This window comes from Leptonychotes weddellii, chromosome 5 (assembly GCF_054177405.1).
Source record: "Leptonychotes weddellii isolate Sample4059 chromosome 5, ASM5417740v2, whole genome shotgun sequence".
Lineage (NCBI taxonomy): Eukaryota > Metazoa > Chordata > Mammalia > Carnivora > Phocidae > Leptonychotes > Leptonychotes weddellii.
In genome coordinates this window covers 118,646,452-118,656,719 of record NC_138373.1, presented here as the reverse complement: position 1 = coordinate 118,656,719, position 10,268 = coordinate 118,646,452, and positions in this window count along the sequence as shown.

Sequence of the window (10,268 nt, the reverse complement as noted above, 5' to 3'; positions counted from 1 at the left end):
GGCCATTGCTTAATGTCACTTGCTCAGAAAAATATTTCTTGAACTTCCAATAAAATCAGTCCCTCTAGGGCTCACTATTCACCAACACTGCAGTTTCCTTCACAGAACCTACCACAATGTGTAATTATTTACTTTTGTGATTACTGGTATAATGCCTAACTCCTAGCTAGACTATAAGCTTTATGTTTATTTTGTTCTGTTTATCTTAATGCCTTATGGCTAATACTGTGCAATATACCCAAGAGCTCATGAATAAATATTTAATAAGTCAATAAGTGAAAAGTGTTCTTAATTTTGATCAGTGATTAAAAGATTGAAATTTATGGGCACCTGGGTGGCTCAGTTAGAAGAGTGTGTGACTCTTGATGTTGGGGTCATAAGTTGGAGCCTGACGTTAGATTAGAGATTACTAAAAAAGAGAGAGAGAGAGATTGAAATTTAGTTCTGAAAGGGGTTTTTGATTGTCTATTTCAAATAGTTTGTCATTTGAAGAAACTGATACTCAAGTATGTAAATTACTTGCCCCAAATCATTCAGCTAATTAGTGATGGATTAGGACTCAGTCTCATTTCTTCCATTTCTAAGCCAGTGAAATTTTCTGGTACTAAGTGATTTGCTACTGCAGATATAAAACAAGAGGATCAATAAAGTAATTTATATATATGGAATGAAAATTTAATACACTCATCATTTAGAAAAACAATTTTTACTGAATGATAATATAAAGTGTTAGAAGATACTGAAAACTGAACTGAGTTTCAGTTTTCAAGTGAAAGCAGAAGTGAATAAATAAAGGCTTTGTTTAATCATTGTGAAAGTTTGCTAATCCTTAGTCCAGATTAGATTACTATTTGGAATGTGCCCAGTTCCTCAGAAAAGTGTGCCATCTACCAGTAATAAAGCAACCACTCATTAAATTCCTGTACCATGCTAAGTGATTTGCATGCATAAACCCCAAATCTCTGCAACTTTGCAAAGTAGGTATTATTCACAGATGAGAAAATGATTATCACACAGTTCATAAATGGTTAACATTGAAACCATATTGGTGACTTCTGATTCTCATCTAACACATAAAGAGCTTGGAAGTTGTCACTTCCAACCTCACAACAAGAAAAAAGCTTAACAAACTGAAATCAACAACTCTTCTTAGATGTAGCAGAGAACTGAAGTCACAGGGCAAACTGCTGCCCTGAAAACTGAGAGACAGGGGCGGCTGGGTGGCTCAGTCGATAAGCATCTGCCTTCGGCTCAGGTCATGATCCCAGGGTCCTGGGATCGAGCCCCACATCGAGCCCCACATCGGGCTCCCTGCTCAGCAGGAAGCCTGCTTCTCCCTCTCCCACTCCCTCTGCTTGTGTTCCCTCTCTCGCTGTGTCTGTCAATAAATAAAATCTTAAAACAACCACCACAACAAAAAAACCTGAGAGACAGACAGAGATCAGAGTTAACAGGGAGCAGAAGGCCAGGAGCAAAAGCCAGCAGCTGGAGCCAATATTAGTAGGAAAACTTTAAACTGTAACTAACAAATTGTTGGAAAACTCATTGCAGACTAGCTTGAGAGTTAAAAACTCCTAAGGGCCCCAGGATTGGAAGGCCCCTACACTTTCCTGAATTTTACCTCTAAGAGCTATACCAAGTTTTCACTGTAAGGATCAAAGAAAAATCCCTCCGGGGGAGGGGGAAAGTAATCATTTTTTAAAGCGCAAAAGAGCTCTCAGTTCTCCTTAACAAAGTTCTCCCTCAAGGAAAACTGTTTTACCAGAGTCTAACTGACTGGACTTTTACCAAAGCCAAACCTACCTGGGGGGAGGGAAATACCCAACTCCAGCCTTCTCTAGCCTTTGACATGGGGGAAAAGAAATACCCAACTCAGGCTCACTAAAAGACTGAGACTTAATTATAGGATTATAGAACACTTCTCCCACACTTTGCCACCTCATCAATAGGGCTCCTGCATAATAACGGGAGATTAAAGCTAAAAGAACTGCAAGCCTCAGACTCTATTCTTACATTCCTCTTCTAGGAATACCCAAAAACAATAGGGGAGACAAAAACAAGGACCCTAGAGGAAATTTTAGCCTCTGACACCACAGCAAAGCAAACATTAAATACAGCCCAACTCCTAGCAGGTAAACATAAAACCTCACACTAAGGCCTATACCTGGTATATCATGTCCAGCTTTCAACAAAAAATTAGAAGGCATGCTAACAGGCAAAAACCAGTCTTAAGAGACAAAGCAAGCATCAGAATCAGATTCATATATGGTAAAGATTTTTGAATTATGAGACAAGGCAGTTAAAATAACTAATTAATATACTACGGGCTCTAAAGAAAGAAGTGGACAATATAGAAAAATAGATGAGTAGTGTAAGCAGAGAGATGGATATCCTAAGAAAGAATCGAAAGGAAATGCTAGAAATAAAAAACAAAGTAACAGAAATGAAGAATGCTTTTGATGGGCTCATCAGTAGACTAGACCTGGCTGAAGGAAGAATTAGTGAGCTTGAAGATATGTGAGGCAAAGACTGACAGAACTGCAAGGAGAAATAGATTTATCCACTATTAGAGTTTGAGACTTCAATACCTATTAGTAATTGACAGATCCAACAAGCAAAAAAATCAGTAAGGATAGAGTAGAACTGAAGAGCACCATCAATCAACTGAATATGATTAACATTTATAGAATACTTCATCCAACAAAAGCTAAACACATATTCTTCTCAAGTTCACATGAAACATTCACCAAGACAGACCACATTCTGGGCCATAAAACACACCCTAACAAATTTAAAAGAATAGACATCATACAAAGTTTGTCCTTAGACCACAAGGTAATTAAACTAGAAATCAATAACAAAGATAGCTGGAAAATCCCAACATATTTGGAGATTAAACAATATACTTCTAAATTGTACATGGGTCAAAAAATAAGTCTCAACAGGAATTAAGAAATATTTTATGGGGTGCCTGGCTGGCTCAGTTGGTAGAGCATGCAACTCTTGATCTCAGGGTCATGATTTTAAGCCTCACATTGGGTGTAGAGCTTACTTCATAATAAAAAATATTTTAAAAAATGTCTTATAATAAGTAAAAATTAAAATACAACCTATCCAAAGTTGTGGGTTGCAGTGAAATAATGGTTAGATGGAAATTTATAGCATTGAAATGCATTTTATTTTATTTTATTTATTTATTTTTAAAGATTTTATTTATTTGACAGAGAGAGAGCACATAAGCAGGGGGAGTGGGAGAGGGAGAATCAGGCTCCCCACTGAACAGGGAGCCTGATGCAGGGCTTGATCCCAGGACCATGGGATCCTGAGCCGAAGGCAGACGCTTAACTGACTTAGCCACCCAGGTGCCCCTGAAATGCATTTTAGAAAAAAAGAAAAAGATCAATAGTTTGAGCTTTCAATTTAGGAGAGCTAGAAAAAGAAGGACAAATTAAATTCAAAGCAAATTAAAGCAGAAGAAAGGAAATAATAAAAATTAGAAGAGAAGTTAATGAAATTGAAAACAGAAAAACAAAAAGTTGGTTCTTTGAAAGATCAATAAAATTGGAAAACCCCTCATCAGGCTAACCAAAAATAAAGGGCAGAAATTAAAAATAGAAAAGAGAAGATACAAATTACTAATACCAGGAAGAAAAGAGGTGTCATCACTACCAATCTCATGGACACTAAAAGGATAATAAAGGAGTATTATAAACAACTATTCCCACAAATTTGAAAACTTAGATAAAATCAACCAATTCCTTGAACGACACAATATACTAAAACTCACACAAAAAGAAATAAAAGGCCTATCTATTAAAGAAACTGAATTAGTAATTAATAACTTTCCAAGATAGAAAGCACCAGGCACAGATGGTTTCACTGGTGAATTTTACCAACCATTTAAGGTACAAAAGATACCAGTTATCTACAATGGTATAAAAAATAGAAGCAAAGGTAACACTTCCTAACTTACTCTTTAAGGCCAACATTACCTTAATGCCAAATCAGACAAAAACATTATCAAGAAAGGAAAACTACAGAGGGGCATCTCTCATGAACACAGTTACTGTGGGTCAGGAATTCAGGAGCATCTTAGTTGGGTGGTTTTGACTAAAATCCCTCATAAAATTGCAGTCAAGAATTTGGCCAGGTAGAAGACTTGACAAGAGGATTTGTATCACATGGTGCTAGTTGTTGACAGGAGGCCTCAGTTTCTCCCCACATGGGCTTCTACACTGGTTGCTTAAGTGTTTTCATGACATGGAGACTGGCTTTCCCCAGAATCTTAAAAAATAATAATAATAATAATAAAATAGCTTGATATGAAAAAAAATCTTTCTTACCTCTTTTTTTTCTTTAAGATTTTATTTATTTATTTGACAGAGAGACACAGTGAGAGAGGGAACACAAGCAGGGGGAGTGGGAGAGGGAGAAGCAGGCTTCCCACCGAGCAGGGAGCCCAATGCGGGGCTCAATCCCAGGACTCTGGGATCATGACCTGAGCCGAAGGCAGACACTTAACCGACTGAGCCACCCAGGTACCCCTCTTTCTTACCTCTTGCAAAGTGAATTACATGAGCAAAATTCACTCATATAATATTGGGAGTTATCTTTTTCATAGAATAATAGCAATAACAATAAATATATAAGAGCAGAAGTACCTTGCAGTTGCATGGCACTGTAGACATGTCCCTATGGACATGAGCACACTGACTGCTTAATATATACTAGAGACTGTGCTAAATATGTTAGATGACTTATTCGATTCTCACAATAACTTCATGAGCTAGGTGCTATTTATAGCCTCATTTTATGGATGAGGAACCTGAGATATGGAGAGGTTAAGTAAACAGGGTCATGCAGCTAGTGAGTGGTAGAACTAGGATTTGAACCCAGGCGATTGTTCTGGCTCCAGAGCCTGTTGCTGCATTATGCTGCCTCTCAAAGCTGACACGGTCAAATTAGTTTTCTGTGGGTGCTGAAACAAATTATCGCAAACTTAATGGCTTAAAACAACACAGATATATTACCTTAGTGTTTTTTAGGGCAGCAGTCCTAAAATTAAGGTGTCAGCAGGACTGCATTCTTTTCTGGAGGCTCTAGGAAAGAATATGTTTCCTTGCCTTTTCCAGATTCTACAGGCTGCCCATATTCTTTGGCTTAACAGCCTCCTTCCTTTTCCTCCATGTTAAAAACCGGCATCTCTCTGACTCTTCTTTGACTATTGGCACATCTCTTTCTTTCACCACAGCCGGGAAAGGGTCTCCACTTTTAAGGGTTCATGTGATTAAATTGGACCCACTTAGACAATCCGGGATAATTTCCCCATCTCAAGGTTCTTAACTTTAAACACATCTGCAAGTCCCCTTTGTCATGTAAGGTAAATAGTCACAGGTTCTAGGGATTGGAACATGGACATCTTCTGGGGACTACTATTCTGCCTCCCACACATTTTCTCTAAAGGCTTTTCACCTGTACTGACGCATTTGATATCAACAATATGGTGGAATAGAAAATATGCATATGAACCCCATTTTCCATACAGAGAGACGAGTATTGTTTTTTGCGCCAAGATCATACAACTAGTGTTCGAGTTCTTTACGAATGGATCTCAACCTACCTCTCTGGCTTCATTTTATACAACTGCCTTCCACCTAATCTCTAGTCACAGAGAACTTTTTTTTCCCCTCAAAAGTCATACCCCTTCAAAACTCAGTCTTTTGATGTGTTATACCTTCTAGAAGGGAGTACCTTGACTTGGCAAACTTTTACTCATCTTTTTTATCTTTTTATGTCCCACTTAAATTAATATTCTCTGCCAGGTCTTCCTAGATCACCCAAGCAGCTAGTGGCAGAGTTCTCACTGTGTTAGGTTGGGAATGACTCAAACTTCTATTCTGCTAGAGATGCTAGTATGATAGACATCAGGAGACTGAAGGGAGGTTACCACACACGGCCTTCCATGGAGAACTTGACAACTTGTTGCATATCTCTTGGTCTCCTCAGCCAGACCAGAGTTGTAAAGTGAGGCCAGAGGAGAATGCTTCAGTAAGGAGAGTAATGAAGGATTTCTTTAAAGTGGGCTGAATTCCCCAGTTGGGGAGGGGACTTCAAGTATACCTTTAGAAAGTGTTTCCTTTGGTTGATAAGAGAGAGGAATAGTGTCTGACTCATGCCTAAGAAAGTTAAGAATCCCCTACCAGGGATACCAAAGGGCAAGCAAATGCCTGACTCTCTCTTTGATGCTAAAGCCAGAGAGGAGGGACTGCTGCACTGAAGTTGGCCAGCACTTGCGGGGGTGGTGAAAGCAAGAGATTTTTCCCATGGAGCTTATGTAGGTCACCTGGTGAAACCCTATCACGAGTTGTCTTCAGTCCTGCCCAGTAGGGCTGCCTGAGAGGTGAGAATATCTCAGCAGAAAGAGGTATATGGCCAGGAACTGAGGAAGTAAGAGTGGTAGATTGTTAGAATAATGGCCCCCAGCGCATCACACCTCTCAATCACCCTTCTCCTCTACAATGTAACTAAACCTTCCATGAAGAGGTGGAGTACATTTCCCCACCCCTTGAATTGTACTGGCCTTTTGACTTATTTGAGTAATGACTAGCAGAAATGACATCATGAGGCTCTTTTTTTTTTCAAGATTTATTTATTTATTTATTTGACAGAGACACGGCGAGAGAGGGAACACAAGCAGGGGGCGTAGGAGAGGGAGAAGCAGGCCTCCTGCCGAGCAGGGAGCCCGATGCGGGGCTCGATCCCAGGACCCTGGGATCATGACCTGAGCCGAAGGCAGACGCTTAACGACTGAGCCACCCAGGTGCCACCATATCATAAGACTCTTGAGGCCAGGCTTTAAGAGAACATGCAGCTGCTACGGTTGCTTTCTTGGAACACTTGTGTCATCATGTAAAGAAATGCACACTGGATGATGCCAGGCAGGTCATGTACAGAAGCCCAACCAAGAGTCAGCATCAAGGGCCAGACATATGAGGCCTTCCTGACTAGTCCCCCAGCTGGCCTGTCAACTCACTGTAAACCTGAGCGTGCCCAGCAGACATCATGTGGAATAGAATTTCCCAGCTGATCCCATCCCAAATTGCCAGCCATAAAACTATACGCAAATAACCCACTAAGTTTGGGATGGTTTGCATTAATGGATAGCTGATGCAGGCAGCCACTTGAACCAGAGATGCATCTACTGGTGTTAAGAACTGTAAAAGAGGGGCTCAGCAGGAAACCTCCGGAGAGCCCACAAAAGCACCCCATAAGCTAACACCGGCCTTAACCTTCTATCTACCAGATTCATCCAATAACACCAGCTTTAGCCATCTGCCATGCCTAGACAACCAAAACTACCTTTACATACCTCTCTTCTTCCTGCCTCTGTCACCCTCCCCACTTCTACACCAGTGTCTTAATCTGTTCAGACTCCTGTGAGAAAGTACCACAGACTGGGTGACTTATAAACAGAAACTACTCTCTCACAGTTCTAGAGGCTGAAAGTCTGCAGTCAGGGTATCAGCAAGGTCTGGTTCTGGGGAGGGCCCTCTTCTGGGTTGCAGATGGCCATTTTCTTGTTTCTTACGTGGCAGAGGGCAGAGAGCTCTCTGGGGTCTCTTTTATAAGGGCACTAATTCCATTCACACTGGCGCCCTTCTCATGACCTAATCACCTCCGCAAATCCCATCTCCTAATGCCATCACATTGGGGGTTCGAATTTTACGATATGAATTCTGGGGGCATACAAACATTCAGTCCATGTAACAACCAGTATCAGCAAAACTTCAATTTAACATCAGCCTCAATTCAGCATTTAGAATAGCCAAACCTGGGTTAAAAAACAAAAGCAAAAAAAAATTCAAATTTGACTTTGTCTTCTCCCCACCCTCAGCTTGAATCTGCTTCAGGCTGGAAGTCTGCAGTGGGAAAGGGGAACACGGTTCTCTGTTCTCTCACAGTTCACCGACCTACTCTTCCTCTAGTTTCTAAGAACAAGAGAAATGTCAAGGGCTTGTTGGAGTTTTTATATAAGGTTATGGGAAGTTTAAAGGGGCAACTGAAAGCAAAACTAAAGTCACTCAAAAAAATCGCAGTAGACACATATTTATTCATGGTAGTTACACACATTTGTCTCCCCCACATTTATCAGAAGTGCATGGTCTTGGGCGCCTGGGTGGCTCAGTCGTTAAGTGTCTGCCTTTGGCTCAGGTCATGGTCCCAGGGTCCTGGCATCGAGCCCCACATCGGGCTCCCTGCTCTGCAGGAAGCCTGCTTCTCCCTCTCCCACTCCCCCTGCTTGTGTTCCCTCTCACTGTCTCTCCCTCTCTGTCAAATAAATAAATAAAATCTTAAAAAAAAAAGAAGTGCATGGTCCTTGTCTTATTCATCTTTGATTCACCAACTTCAGAACACAGTGCCTAAAGCATAGAAGCACCAAATGAATGTTTTTGGGTGACTGGAAGCTAAAACTCAGGTTTCCTTACCTCAAGATTAAACCCTCTTTTTTTTTTTTAAAAGATTTTATTTATTTATCTGACAGAGAAAGAGAGAGCACAAGCAGGGGGAGCAGCAGAGGGAGGAGGAGAAGCAGACTCTCCACTGAGCAGGGAGCCCACCGTGGGGCTCAATCCCAGGACCCCAGGATCATGACCTGAGCTCAAGGCAGACGCTTAATTGACTAAGCCATGCAGGTGCCCCTTAATCTCTATCACACTATTTCACTGCTCAGGTGTGAGACAGGACATCAAATAGTGAGAAACAAAACAGAATGTTATGCCTGGGACCAGACCCCCTCAACAATCATGGTTTCTTTTGCACCAGGACACACAAAAGGATTTAGATATTTTCTTTCCTTCCTAAAATACTAAATATACTAAAATAATAATCCTGTCTTTGAGCAGGATTATGAAATCTTTTTTCCCTTCTACACGTTTTTCTTATTTTTTAAAATTTTATGTAAAGAATATATTACTTTAAAATTGAGGAAAAAAATGGTTATTTCAAAATATATTTCAATATATGCCAGGGTACAGGTTGTAACTGAAAGAGAAGCTGCTTGTTAATCAATCACTGAGGAAACACAATTGAGAATGGTTAGTGTTTGGACACAATTTAGTGCCCCACTTTATGGAAAAAATTGAGGAATTAATCTTGTTCAATAATATATTAGTCCATTATAAAGATCAACTTTAGGATCAAATTTCATTATAATTATAATTGAGTTATTACATGCAACATTACACAGATGATCACAACAGAAATATGGGGACCTTTATCTACCACATCCAGTTCCAATTAGTTTATTCTCTGGTAATCCTATATGGTACCACCATTTAGTTATTTTTTTTAATTTTTATTTTTTTTAAGATGTATTTGAGAGAGAGAGAGAGCATGTAAGCAGGGGGAGGGGCAGAGGGAGAGGAAGACAAGCAGACTCCCCACTGAGTGGGGACCCTGACACAGGGTTCAACCCCGGGACCCTGAGATCATGACCTGAGCCGAAATCAAGAGTCAGATGCTTAACCACCTGAGCCACCCAGGTGCCCCTAATCCTATATGGTATCACTATTTAAAACATTGATTGTAGCCTAATGAGATTAAGAGAAAATAATAGAATCCCTATTATTATTCTAGCTCCACAAATGGACTTAAAAACTGTATTTAGTCCCAAAGAAATGTTTAAAGCCTTTTCTACATGTGCATTTCTAAGAACACATACATAGTTCTTAGCAATGGGGAGAACAGTAGTTTGAAGAAAAAGGTTAAGTATTAATATGCTGAATCAATAAATGTTGTGTGGTAACTGCTGTAGTTAAAGTGTAGAATGTGTATGGGGATACCTAATTCAGCCTGAGAAGATTCTTGGAGGAAGTCCCACTAAGCCAGTGTTTGAAGTATCAATAAGGGAAGAGAGGGGAAGGAATTCCAGGCAGAAAGGACAGTGTATGCAAAGGTAGGGAGGCATTCATGTTAGAAAACAATACACTCACTCATATGGGATGGTATACATATTTTTTAGCTTCAGTTCTGAGCAATGAGCTGAGACTATTCCTTAAGGTTCTTTGTTCTAGAACTCCACGACAACGTGTTGAGAATTTTGTCAAAGGTGTTTGCCATGTATAATTCCAAATGCAAACAGCTAAGATCAGAATTTGAAAATATATACCACACAGGTAGAGATATGTGATACTTATATTAATTTTTGCAACAATCCAAAAGTGAAGGTATTAAAGTATTGCTTTGAGTATCCAGTTACTTTTCATTAT